This window comes from Neofelis nebulosa, chromosome 2 (genome assembly GCF_028018385.1).
Source record: "Neofelis nebulosa isolate mNeoNeb1 chromosome 2, mNeoNeb1.pri, whole genome shotgun sequence".
Lineage (NCBI taxonomy): Eukaryota > Metazoa > Chordata > Mammalia > Carnivora > Felidae > Neofelis > Neofelis nebulosa.
In genome coordinates this window covers 69,945,584-69,960,349 of record NC_080783.1, presented here as the reverse complement: position 1 = coordinate 69,960,349, position 14,766 = coordinate 69,945,584, and the positions used below count along the sequence as shown (strand labels likewise).

At 36.8% G+C, this 14,766-nt stretch overlaps 1 protein-coding gene across 9 annotated transcripts in view; it reads right to left on the bottom strand.

Annotated features, from left to right (window-relative positions):
* The window catches only part of KCNH7 (potassium voltage-gated channel subfamily H member 7), a 492,691-nt gene that overhangs the window by 404,533 nt on the left and 73,392 nt on the right, over window positions 1-14,766 (bottom strand). The window lies entirely within an intron of this gene.

The following is a 14,766-nucleotide window of genomic DNA, read 5'->3' as shown; positions in this document are numbered from 1 at the left end:
ACAGGTGATAGATCAAGGCTGGGTTTATAAATTTATAAATTATCTAACAAATGCAATTGTTGAAATGATGAGACCAGAAGAGTTAAGTCTAGGGACAGACCCTTGGGGAATTTACATTTACTTTTATATTTGCTTTTAAGAGATTAGGAGATTTAAGAGATGGATAGAGGAAGTGCAGATGGAACAAGGAAGATGGGACGAGATATTCAGAAGAGTCCAATCACGAGAATGTAATTACTTCAAATCCAAATAAATACAATGCAAAGGGGGAAAATGACCCTATGAAGAAGCCATAGGATTCAGCACTTAGCAGTTTGGGAAACTTGGAAAAGCAGCTTCAGAATGTTAAGAACAGGAGTCACTGTGTATGAAATTTATTTTGGCCCCCAATACACATGAAATGCCTGGCTTCTAAGGTCTACATTGGGCTGGAAATCTGTGACTCTACATTGATGACTGCCACAATAAGTGTCTGAATGGAAATAAGAAGTTTCTTACACTATAGTAGTCTTCCCGTTTATGTTTAACATTCTCCATTGTTATTTTTTTCTCTAGAATAATAGTAACAAAAATTAAACTTTTTCCAGAAGAATCTACTTTCTTTTGAATAGAGGATATTGCCAATTCAGTTATGTTTATTTTTTTTTATTTTTTTAATGTTTATTATGAGAGACAGAGAGAGAGAAAGAGCACAAGCAGAGGGAGGGGGAAAGAAAGAAGAGAGAAAGAATCCCAAGCAGACTCTGCACTGTCAGCACAGAACCCAATGTGGGGCTTGATTCCACAAACTGAACTGTGAGATTATAATCTGAGCCGAAATCAAGAGTTGGATGTTTAACCAACTGGGCTAACCAGGTGCCCCTATTCACTTATGTTTAAATATATACACATTATATAATTAAAAACCCACAAATTTTACCAATCTGCTTTATTCAGTGTAACTTAATGCAGTTTTTCTAAAAAATGTTTAGATGGAATCCTCATGTGATATTGTGTAAATGTAGATTTAACTGTAAAGATGGTCACAGTGAATAATTCCTAGCAAACACAAATGGAAGAACTACAATGTACCTTAAGATACATTACATTTTAAGATGTAATGACAGAAATTTCAACCACTTATGGACACATCCAAACAAACATTATCGTTTCATTATTGACTCATGAAAATTTTTACCATATTATTTATGTTATGACATGAAATACTAATCATGAGCTATAATTGACTTGGATTTGGGAATTAAAATCATCAGCATCTTCTTGGTAAATCTCAGTGACAATCTTGGGGAACCTGGGTGGCTCAGTCAGTTAAGCATCTGACTTTGACTCAGGTCATGATCTCCAGGTTAGTGAGTTCAAGCTCCACATTGGGCTCTGTGCTGTCAGCTCAGAGCCTGGAGCCTGCTTCAGGTTCTGTGTCTCCCTCTCTCTCTGCCCTTTACCTGCTCGTACTCTGTCTCTTTCTCTTTCAAAAATAAATAAACATTAAAAAAATTTTTTAAATGACAGTCTTAAAGAAAGCTAGAAGTTGTGTGTACCACAACCAGAGTAGTAATCCAATTTACATCTGCTTTATTGTTATTGGACTAGGTAAGTTGAGGTCTTACTACTAACAAAATACTAAGTTAAGAAAAGCAAGTGACATTAGTAAATTCAATGTTTCACATTTTAAGGGATATGTTCTAATTACGTTGACTAAAATAAAGAATTCTATTTTTAATTTTCATAAGTTATTCATCAGAAATGAGTTGTTATAAAAGAAATATAAAAAGAAATATTAGCTTTTTTATTCAGTAGACTTCAAGAGACTGATAAAATTTTATATATCTTCCTCTCAAAATATATAAAAATATCAGTAGTATTTGAACTAAAGAGGAGGCTAATCTTGGGGTGCTTGGGTGGTTCACTTGGTTGAGCACCTAACTCTTGATTTCGGTTTAGGTCATGATCCAAGAGTCATGGGATTGAGCCCTGCATCAGGCAAGAATGGAGCCTGTTTAAGATTCTCTCTCTCTCTCTCTCTCTCTCTCTCTCTCTCTCTCTCTCTCTGTCCCTATCCTCTACCAGCAATCTCTCTCTCTCTCTCTCTAATTAAAAAAAAAAAAAAAAGAGGAAGCTAATCTTATTTAGAAAAATAACCATAAGAGGTAAAATGACTTACCAAGATCAGTTTTAATAAGTCATAGGTTCAAATATAAACGATGCAACAGCAATGGCCTTGCCTATTTGTTTGTTGCTATACCCAGAGTCTAGGACAAGTCCTGGGATATATTAGAGTCCTCACAAATGCCTGTTGTTGAAGTGACACTTATCCGGCTTCAGTCTCCTTTCTTTGACATCTGAGGAAAATCTCATCTCTATTGCTTTCATTTGAAACTATTAACTAAACTAAATCAAAACACTTAAGGACTTGTTTTCAAGAGCAATTTAATTTAACTTATACAGAGAGTATGTTTAAAGTGACATTTGCTCTTAGGTAATGCAAATTCAAAAACAAATACCAACTAATCCTTTAGCTAAATAATCACAAAATTTAAAGTAATAGGACTTGAAACTATGACTTTCTTTAAAAGTCCAAGTTAGTCATCAACACATAAGCAGTGGTAAAATTAGGTCCTGTTTACATTTTGCTGTTATTTTCTTTCCACCATTTGGGAGAGTATGAAGAAAAAAAAATCTCTTCGTTTAAGAATATTTTTCTATGTTTAATTTTAGTAGTGTCTTTTTTTTATTTTTAGATTATTATTTTTTATTTGAATCTGTAAAGCTGTTAGAAAATATGGAATGAATTACTGAGGTAATCATCTGCTGTTTTACCATTTCCTTCTGGTACTAGCTAAAATTAAAATGGGAATATCAGTGTTTAGATTTTAAACGTTAGGGACGATTGAAAGAAAGGCTTCCAGACAAACCTCTCAACAAGTATTGAACAGGCAGGTGATTTTAGTGACTAGCCTTCAGGTTCCCCAATTAGTCTATTTAACGCATTTTTCCTTTCTAAAAGTGCTGTCTTGAGGGTACTAGTGATGAAATGATAGTTTTATTGTTAGAATTTAAATCTGTCAAGAAATAGAAAACAAAATACATTCTCCCTGAAATGACTATAGACTTACTTCGCCATCATCTCCCCCGACCCCACCAAAATGTATATTCCGGGAAGCTTTTGATCACAAAAATACCAAAATTCCTAAATAAAGGAACTGCCATGCAGAGATGATTATTTCTGCAGAGCTCAAAAACATGCTACAAAGAATGATGTGAAAGTATTCACCACCCCCCGCACCCCGACACCATGTTCTGAAAGAACATGGTATCAGACCGTAAATTTCTCACAAGGTAATGAGTACAGCACACATTTCTACTACAAGTAAATAGCAGCCAAAGACCTTGTTTGTTGGGACAACTGTCAAGTTATATGGTTTCTCCAATATTTAGCACCTATCAGACACACTGCCATTGAGTGCTATGTTTTCATACACTCCACCATTTAATCCACGATTCTGCACCATGCACTTCTGAGGTGACCTTAATCTCAATGAGCTCACTGTACCTGGGCAGAATCAAAGCTAGAGTGAATACAGTGAGTAAGACTGGAGATTATATATGCAGACCTGGTCTGTTAATGCCAGGGAAAAAAAGTACAAGAATCTATCCTTTCTGTTTCCATGAAACCAACTGTGCCTGGAACATAGTAAGAGCTAAGTAAATATTTGTTGAATAAACAAATGGATATTTAATGAGTTTGTTCTAGGAAATATGAGATATTGAAAATTTGAGATTAGGGAAAGTCAGAAAATCACATATATATATTATTGTCAGCTTTAAACTTTAGCAATAAAGCTACATAATTTCATCAGTAATCTTCAAGATTGTACTTTTATCCCTGGAGAGGACAATCTCCTGAGCTCCTGAGCAATCATTAAAGATTGGTTAGTATCCAGTGTAAGCAGCAAGGTTATAATGGTATTGAAGAATATATTATGTTTAAACAAACAGAAAAAAAAATACTTTTTTTACAACCATCAGGCTTAAAATGTTGAGGAAATTCTTTAGCTTTAGGTAGTAATTTGATTTCTGTCGTTGTGTTAATGCTATAGACATGAAAATACATGCCATCAGCTCTGATAAAGCATTAAATTTGGAAGGAATTATTCCCTATACCAAAGGCTTTATTATTGAATCCTCTTATAGATTCATCCTGTATACTTAAAATGTGAATCAATTTACAGAAGTTGCAATAACTGAAAGCAAACAAACAATAAAAACTCTATGGCTCTTTAACTAAATTTTGAACTGTCACGATACACTATGCATGGGAGGAAATTTAAGAATACCATTATGAACTCATTTTGAGATCAAAGAAATATAAAGGAAGAACAGTGATTTATTTAAGGAAGAAAAGGATGACATAAAGAATATTTAAATATAGTGTAATAGATCGATCCAATAAAAGTTTCTTGATGAATGACCTGAGAAGTTTTTGCCTTTTCAAGAAAAGAGACACACTTTCCCACCCTTTCGCAAATAGGTACATAATGATTGGGTCTCTGCTTCTTTTACCTCCAGGAGCAACAGTCATTTGTTTGGGAAAACTTAGATCTCTGAAGAGATTATTAAATCATATTTATCTACATAATAAAGTGAATAGAGACATTGAGACTCCTGAATACAAAAGGAAGTTGCCTATCCAGATAAGTGACTTGGATTGCTTTTTCTATTAATGGTGGTGATCTACAACCTCGTCTCACACACAGGTCATAGAAAGTGGCACATCCCTGAGGAGGAGGAGTTGCATGGATGTTACTGGAATCTAGGGAGAAATGTCCAGCACAGCATTGAGAGAGTGAATGTGATAAAAGAAATGCCATCTTTTAAGTAGATCTCTAAGGTAAGTCAAGGTACATCTTCAGTGGTGACCACAATGAATTAATCAATCAAGTCTTCTCAATCCATTGGACGATGTAAGCCCTAGACCTCTACAAATTAAAAATAATAAAGATTAAAATGATTGTTTTTGAACTTATCACTGACATGGGTTGGAATGAAGTTGCAACCAGGTTTAATTGGATTAAGGACCAAATATAAGGAAGAAAGAAAGAAAGGAAGAAAAGAAAAAAGGAGTAAGACACAGAAAGAAGGAAGGAGGAAGGGCAGAGGAAGAAGAGAAGAGGGAAGAAAAACAAACAGAGAAAGGTAAACTTTTAGAATTCTTAAAACCAGAGACGCTCAAACAATTTAAACTTGTTACAAGTGTGTCAGTAATTACTTTCTAGATAATAATGGCTATTTGTTTCCCAAATTCCTTCTCAACATTGCTACTAATATTGTCAAATTAGGCTTCAGAGTCTCACCTATTAATACACTGAAAAGATACAAAACCCTGAAGAATGAGTATGTGATAACTTTGTGCATAATGTGATAGTAATGTACAGGCATACCTTGGAGATACTGTATATTTGGTTCCAGAACACTGCAAAAAAGCAAATACAGTATTGCAATAAAGCAAGTCACATAGTTTTGTTTTGTTTTTGGTTTCCTATTGTATATATAAAAGTTGTATTTATACTACCCTCTAAGTCTGAGTGTGCAATAATAGCATTATGCCTAAAAAACTAAAGTACACAGCTTAATTTAAAAATCCTTTATCACTAAAAAAATGCTAACCATCATCTGAGCTTCCAGGAAGTCATAATCTTTTTTGCTGGTGTTGGATTGACGTTAATGTCTGCCTACTGATGAGCATGGTAGTTACCGAAGGTTGGGTGACTGGGCCAATTTCTTAAAATAAGACAACAATGACGTCTGCCACGTTGATTCTTCCTTTCAGAAACAATTTCTCTGGTGGCATGTGATGGCGTTTGATTTTTTTTTTACCCATTTTACCCATAGTGGGACTTTCAAATTGGAGTCAATTTTCTCAAACATCGCCACTGCTTTAGCAACTAAGTTTTGTAATATTTTAAATCATGTGTTTTGGTTTCCAAAATCTTCACCAGGGGTCGATTCTATCTCAAGAAACCACTGTCTTTGCTCATCAATAAGAAACAACTCCTGGGGCGCCTGGGTGGCGCAGTCGGTTAAGCGTCCGACTTCAGCCAGGTCACGATCTCGCGGTCCGTGAGTTCGAGCCCCGCGTCAGGCTCTGGGCTGATGGCTCGGAGCCTGGAGCCTGTTTCCGATTCTGTGTCTCCCTCTCTCTCTGACCCTCCCCCGTTCATGCTCTGTCTCTCTCTGTCCCAAAAAAATAAATAAAAAACGTTGAAAAAAAAAATTAAAAAAAAAAAAAAAGAAAGAAACAACTCCTCATCCATTCAAGTTTTATCATGAGTTTGAAGCCGTACAGTCCCATCTTCCGGCCCCACTTCTAATTGTAGTTATCTTGCTATGTCTACCACATCCACAGTTACTTCCTCCACTGAAGTCTTGAGCCTTTCAAAGTCATCTGTGAGGGCTGGAATCAGCGTCTTCCAAAATGCTGTTAATGCTGATATGTTGGCATCTTGCAATGAATCATGAATGGTCTTAACGGCATCTAGAATGGTGAATCCGTTTCAGGACATTTTCAATTTACTTTGCCAAGATCCAACAGAGGAATTGTTATTTATGGCAGCTATAGCCTTATGAAATGTATTTCTTAGATAATAAGACTCGAAAGTCAAAATTACCCCCCTTGAATTCTGCACTGCATAATGAATATTGTGTAGTAGGCATGAAAATAACATTAATCTCATATATCTCCATCAGAGCTCTTGAATGACCAGGTGCATTGCCAATAAACAGTAATAATTTGAAATAAATCTTTTTTTTCTGAGAAATAGTTTTCAACAGTAGCCTTAAAATATTTAATAAACCATGTTATAAACAGATGTGCCATCATCCTGGCTTTATTGTTCCATCTAGAGCACAGGCAGAATTCATTTAGTATAACTTTTTTTTTTTTTTTTTTTTTTTGAGAATGAGAGCAAGTGCAAATTGGGGAGGTTCAGAGAGACAGGGAGAGAAAGAATCTTAAGTGGGCTCCATGCTGAGCACGGAGTCTGTCATGGGGCTCAATCTTACAACATCATGATCTGAGCCGAAATCAAGAGTCGGATGCTTAACTGACTGAGCCACCCAGGTGTCCTGCATTTGGTATAATTCTTAAGCATCCTAGGGTTTTCAAAATGGTAAATGAGCATTGGCTTCAACTTAAAGTCATGTGCTTCATCACCCCCTAACAAGAGAATCAGCCTATCCTTTGAAGCTTTGAAGTCAGGTCTTGACTTCTCCTCTCTAGCTATGAACGTCCTAGATGGGATCTTCTTCCAGTAGATGGCATCTTCTTCTACCCCGAAAATTTGTTGTCTAGTGTAGCCACCTTCTTTAATTCTCTTAGCTAGATCTTCTGGATAACTTGCTGCAGCTTCTACATCAGTGCCTACTGCTTCACCTTGCACTTTTGTTATGATGGCTTCTTTCCTTAAACCTCATGAAACAACCTCTGCTCGCTTCAAACTTCCTTCTGCACCTTCCTCTCCTCTCTCAGCTTTCATAGAATCAAAGTGAGTTAGAGCCTTACTCTGACTTAGGCTTTGGCCTAAGAGAATGTGGTAGCTTGTTTGATCCTCTATCCAGAACACTAAAACTTCCTCCAGATCAGCAATAAGGTTATTTTGCTTTCTTCTCATTTGTTTGCTGGAGCAGCCCTTTTGATTTCCTTTAAGACCTTTTCCTTTGCATTCACAACTTGGTTAACACTTTAAACAGACTCAGGAAGTCTGGTTTTCAACATGCCTTCCTCACTCAGCTTAATCATTTCTAGAATTTGATTTCAAGTGAGAAATGTGCAACTTTTCCTTTCACTTGAACCCTTACAGGCCAGGGTTACTAACTGGCCTAGTTGCTGTATTGTTTTGTCCCAGGAAATAGGGAGGCCCAAGGAAAGAGAGGGGGGGGGGGATGGCCAGTTAATGAAACAGCCAGAATAAGCACAACATGCATCAATTAAGTTTGCCATCCTATACGAGTACATTTCATGGTGTCAAAACAATTATAATAGTAACCTCAAGGCTCCCTGACCATAGGTCACCATAACAAATATAATCGTAATAAAAAAAATTTAATATTGTGAGAATTATCAAAATGTGAGACAACGACAAAATGAGCTAATGCTATTGGAGAAATGGTACTGATAGACTGCTCTATGGGATTGCCACAAACCTTCCAATTTGTAAAAAATGCAACATCTGCAAAGTGCAATAAAGCAAAGTACGATAAAATGAGGTATGCCCGTAGCTTATGGGGAAAGTGTCGTAATACATTCACGATGTTAACTAATTGTGTAGCATGCAGCAGATAATTTCTTAAGGCTGTAAATACACCTTATGATGATAGAAACTTTATATAACAATTCCCTGACATAGTTGAGAAATATGATGTATTTCAATGAGAATCTAAAGTAGGGGCTTCCGGGGCGCCTGGGTGGCTCAGTCGGTTAAGCATCCGACTTTGGCTCAGGTCATGATCTCGCGGTCCGTGAGTTCGAGCCCCGCGTCGGCCTCTGTGCTGACAGCTCAGAGCCTGGAGCCTGTTTCAGATTCTGTGTCTCCCTCTCTCTGACCCTCCCCTGTTCATGCTCTGTCTCTCCCTGTCTCAAAAATAAATAAAACGTTAAAAAAAAAAATTTAAAGTAGGGGCCTCTGATCTTTTTCAGTATAAGAACAACTTTACATAAGTTTAAACATGTCTCAAGTTTGCACATAATACTTTATTCTGACATATACTGATTAAAGATATAATTAGTGCCCTGAACCATTATTTAGTTGATTTAAATTTTTATCAATCTCAACAACTTCTCCTTATATTAGAATTACATGTGTGCAAGACATTTTTTTATTGAATCTTCACCTAATGCTTATTTCTTTTATGGATTTTTAATAATTCTGCAAGCCCGTGAGGTCTGTGATCCTTAGGATGGAAAGGTATAATCATTTAGTCATGATTAAAAGGGAAAAATATTATAAATTTTGATTTTAGGCTAAGTTATTAAGATCCCTTCATTAGTCCTCTAAATGCTATCTTTTGAGTCATATACTAGTATTCTTAATGTGATCAAAAGTAGTGAATCACTTGTCTTTCAAACCTAATTGCACCAGAAATGGTAAGTATCTGGGATGCGTACAAATACGCTCAGCTTCAATTTTTTTTTCACTGCATTTATTTCATTACAGCATCTGCTGAACAAGGATTTTCCTTTTAGATATATACTGTATTGAATGCATAAACACAGTCATTTTGAACAACTCACTTAAAATGTCTCTAGATATGCATGCTAATAAAACTTCCTTAAATCAGCACAAAGTAGTATTTTCCAATTACAAACAAAACATTATTTACATGTAGAGCAGCAGGTAATTATAATTTAGATACCATTCTAGTTGCTTGGCCGTGATTTCTAAGTTTATGAGTGTTTTGTAAAAGTTTCCTACGTAAGAATCACATTGCTACATTACAGCAAACCTAAGCTTGTTTTTCCTATTCTATAAAACTGACCAAACAATGATCTTTGGCCACATAATATCTATCTAATCTATCTGTGTCTGTATTTTCTTCAACTACCTTTTTTAATGTTTTATTTATTTATTTTCAGAGAGAGAGCAAGGGAGGGTCAGAGAGAGAGAGAGAGAGAGAGAGAGAGAGAGAGAGAGAGACAGGGAGAGAGAGAATTCCAAGGAGACTGCACTGTCAGCACAGAGCCTGATGTGGGGCTTGAACTCACAAAGTGTGAGATCATGACCTGAGCTGAAACCAAGAGTCAGATGCTTAACCAACTGAGTCACCCAGGGGTCCCACTTCAACTACTTTTGTACCTATGTTTACATTGATATCTATATCAGGGATTCAGTTAGAGACTCACTCAAGCAAGCTTAAATGAAGAGAGACTTTTTGTAAGCATAAGATAGATACTGCAGATATCTACATGTGGCGAACATCTATTTCTTTATCTGCTCGGCATTCTTCCCGTCTCTTTCTGTGGAAATGTCCCTCCCCTTCTGACTTCAAAGTTGTAGTTCCAAAGTCCCCATATTCTTATAGTCTAAACACATGACCATACTTAGGATAATTAGGAACAATCTCAAGCTGTTTTCAAACTAGAACGTACAGAACAGAGACTGTTACTATCAGGCAACAGCACTATGAGAAGTGAGTCCCCAAAGGCAAAATATCTGTTACAACAACTGTAACAACAGCTGATATGTGTTGAGTTCAGACACTGCAAGGACTAAGCACTTTAAATGTTTTACAATCCTATCTTTAGTCACCACATTACATAAGTGAGCAAACTATAACTTGGGAGTTGTTAACCAAGCCTTAGTGCGTGTGAGGGATGGTATGGTATTTGAAGTCAGGCAGTCTGATCTTAATCTGGTAAGATATTTTTTAAGTTTATTTATTTTGAGGGAGTGGGCCAGAGAGAGCAGGAGACGGGCAGAGAGAGAGGGAGAGACAGAATCCCAAGCAGGCTCCATGCTGTCAGTGAGGAGCCTGATGCAGGGCTCGAACTCGTGAACTGTGAGATCATGATCTAAGCGGAGGTCAAGGTTCCATCGCTTCACCGACTGAGCCACCCAGGCACCCCAGTCTGGTAAGTTTTAACAGTACCTTCCCCTCCTGCCACTGACAATGGTGTGAGAATGTGATGTACCTCACACAGGAGTTAGTCAAGAGTATCTGGTGTATTTGAGTCTGTGGCTCCAGTTGTTTCTCAGTTATGGGTACATGCGTGGTCCAGCCTCTGCCCTTTCTATTGTTTGTTTAATTATTCCTTTTTTTTTTTTTCAACGTTTTTTATTTATTTTTGGGACAGAGAGAGACAGAGCATGAACGGGGGAGGGGCAGAGAGAGAGGGAGACACAGAATCGGAAACAGGCTCCAGGCTCCGAGCCATCAGCCCAGAGCCTGACGCGGGGCTCGAACTCACGGACCGCGAGATCGTGACCTGGCTGAAGTCGGACGCTTAACCGACTGCGCCACCCAGGCGCCCCTAATTATTCCTTTAATTCTGACAGAAACTCTCATTCTTCCAGTAGGTCTCAGCTGCCTCCCCCCCAACGCCTGCCCCAACCTAGTTTGAATTGGTTGCTGATACTCCAAGGAAAGGAAACAGTAAAGGTGAGTCCCTCAGAGATGGACAGAGGATTTGGGAAACCAAGATCCAGGGTTGCTCTTTCTCTCCCCACAAGGGCAACCAGTCTCCATTCTTTCCCCATCCTCTCTATTCTTTAGATCTCCTGCCCCCCCCCCTCCCCCGCCCCCGGTCCCTCTGTCTCTCAGCCTGGCTTCACTCATCTATACATTTTACTTTCAATGGCCAAGACTTTTATTTTTCCCTCAGTTTTTTTTTCTTTTTTTCCCTATATACTATATATCTCCTTTTATTACTATTTATTTTTCATGACCTGAGCTGAGGTCAAACACTTAACCAGCTAAGCCACCAGACGCCCCTACAATTCCTTTTAAATGGATCATGAAATAACATATACATGAATGAGTCCTTGTTTTAACATCTGGGCAGCAAATAACTTAAGCTAATGAAGCTCATGTTAGAAGGGGAAATGCCTAGGACAGGGGTAAGAGTAGGAAGTGTGAGAGCAGTGAGAAGAAAAGGAGCAGTTTTTAGATTTGTTCTGGTCTACTCAGCAGAGGAAGAATCAACAAAGACCATGGTACAGATTGGAGGCCTCTTCTCAATCCTAGCAGTATTGTGCACATCACTCATTTAGAACTCGTTCTAACGTGTCAAGTGTTTTTTGATATGTTATTAAAGTTTGGGCTCCTTTAAGAAATTCTGAAGAAATTTGGCTGGAGCCACGAGAATTGGATTTTAGTCATACTATCTCCGTGCCCCAAACTCATTGTTTATATAATAAGTATCTTAACTCCTGGCCTTTCTACTTTAGAAAATCCATGAGACATGAAATTATATAATTAATGTGAATGTTTGCAGAAAAACTGTAAAGATATAGTTAAACATGGGAAATATGTTTTTTAAATTTATTTATTTTGAGAGAGAGAGGGAGCAGGTGTGAATGTGTGGGGGGTTGGGGGCGGGGGAGAGACAGAGAGGGAGAGAGAATCCCGAGCAGGCTCCATGCCATCAGCACAGATCCCAATGAGGGGCTCGAACTCACAAACTTCAAGATCAAGACTGAGCCGAAATCAAGAGTCAGACATTTAACTGACTGAGACTTCCAGGCACCCCATGAGACATGAGACATGATTCTCAACCTGTGTTTTATTCAGAATAAGCAGTCAATATATTCTATACAATTAAGAAACTATTATTTCAGCAGTTCATTCAATGTGACTAAAAGAAGATTCAGCCACTAAAATAACAGATTCATTATGACATCTTGAAAGCATTTTATTATATGATAGATAGACTAGAGATGATAAGATCCATCACTGTTACTATAATTCTTCTTCTGTCCAATATATTTTCCACCCTTCAAAGTGTAGTTCAGGAAAGATGTCACAAAATCCCCTGCAAATGACGCATTTCTTTTAACTGCTATAACTTTGAATTATACAAATTGACTATCATAAAGGAATGTACACTCTTTTAAGACAGCAACCATAGTTCACTGAGCACTATTCTGAGTAACTCAATAAACACTAAAAATACTATTTCTGAGTCATTTCCAATCACTGAACTGGTCAGCATCTTTAAGGCAAAGTCTTGCATCTATATTCCCTCTAACATCAATTACCACTGTGCTATTGTGCATCCCATTTATGATAAGCCAAGTAGATACAATCCTTCATTACAAATAGCATCTGCTCAGCATCCCTTCAACATTATTGATTTTCATTATTTAAAACTGCACATTATTCACTGCAAGTTACACAGTATGTTTCTTTCTCATTTCTATCACTAGGCTGATACTTAAAATGATCAGAAAAAAAATTCCCAAATTGCTAGAGTATAAAGTGGTCAGAGCCTGATGCCTTAGCAAATAGTAAATGTCTGAGTGAACTGGACAGGGGAAAGAAAGGAGGGACTAGGGATTGGTTAATAGAGAAGAATGGCCAGGGGACATAGAGAGTGCTACAAGTTTTGTCGGAGTTAGGTTGATCACCTGGTGGAAAATTAACTTGAAGGAAAGCATTTGCAGCAGGAGTGTTTTATACTGTTTGTGCATATTGGTTCCTTCATTCATTACATATTTATCTAGTACCTACTGTGTGATGACTACTAAAGTAGCCTCTGTGGGTAAAATTTGTTGTTTTTGTTCTTAATTGGACGCATCTTTAAACAATGCAGCAAGTACATAATGGATCAAGGAGAGCATAATGAAGGTGCTTTAGGGTTTCGGTGTGTATGGAAGGAGGGGGGCAGTTCTCTACCTGAAGGAAAGATTTTATAACAGTAGGCGGTGTTTGTAAACTTCTTTCTAGTATTTTTCTTTCTAAACACTTGCCTTTTCCTTTGTTTATATTTTCCACATCAGAAGTGGGTAGATATTTTTCAATAATGTATTACTATGACTAAAAATTTCCTTAAGGTTTCATGTGAATCTCAAGCCAGAGAAGTGTAAGGCAGGAACTGGGAAATCTACAGGCAGTATGCTGTCTTGGAAAATTGCATATTATAAAAGAAAAATATCAACATCTACAATAACCAGTGATGCTTTCATTTTATGACTGGTATGACTATAAAAATTCAAGGCACAAGGTAGCAATATTTTACATAAGTACTAATAAGGAAATCCTTTATAAGGGAATATCTTTCTTCACATATTGTCCTTAATAGCATCTTATAACTAGACAACACATTGTATTTTCTTCTGCAATTATCTAAATATTGATAAAGTTGATAAAAACTAGTATAAGCCAGCAAGATAATTCTAAGGTATCATTAGAAACCGATTAAAATTGAAAATGATACCTAAATGCTTTCAAAAATGCATGAAACAGACTGATTGATCCACTTAAATTACATGCAGGCATAAATAATCACCACTCTACAAATTACCACAAGAACAATGGCTAGAACAGAATTGACGGGGATAAGCCATTGACTTGGATATTAGATACCTAGAAAAAAAATCTATTTATAAATCATTTTTCCAAAACTAAAGGCATTTACCCAAAGTAAATGTAAAAAATCTCTAAGCAGATACAGTTTCAAATTTAAATTTATTTTCTAAAATTCATGATATTTTAGTATGTTATGAAGCATCATGTATAAGTTTACTCCAGCCAAAATAAATTTATGTTAAATAGGCAAGGCGAGCCTAGCCAACATATTTTGGTTAGCTAACATAATTTTTTAAAGCTGCTATATTTTTAAATTGTTAGACATATATAACCATATAAACATCAAATAGAGCCATAAAAGGAAGTTGAAAAAATATTAAAATGTCATGATGCTAACATGAATATTTACAGGGATTTTATTTTGGTCGATGTGACTAGGAAAAGGATATGAAAGGAGGAAAGATAATACAGGCGAGCAGAAAGTAGACTAGTCTGCTACTAATGCCAACATTCACCAACAAACTTACTCCTCAGAGGGTAAGAAGGAGGAAGAGAAAGAAACCTAAATAGGACTGAATTCAAGGTACTGGAAGAGGAATCTTAACAGAACTAATTTGAAAGAACAGGCAATTCACAAATTGAAGGTTGACTACCAGGAGATATAAAAGTATATGAATATGAATGTTGATAGATTAATCAAAACAAAACTTTGCAGGCCATTAAAACTGAAATAAAATGATTAGAATC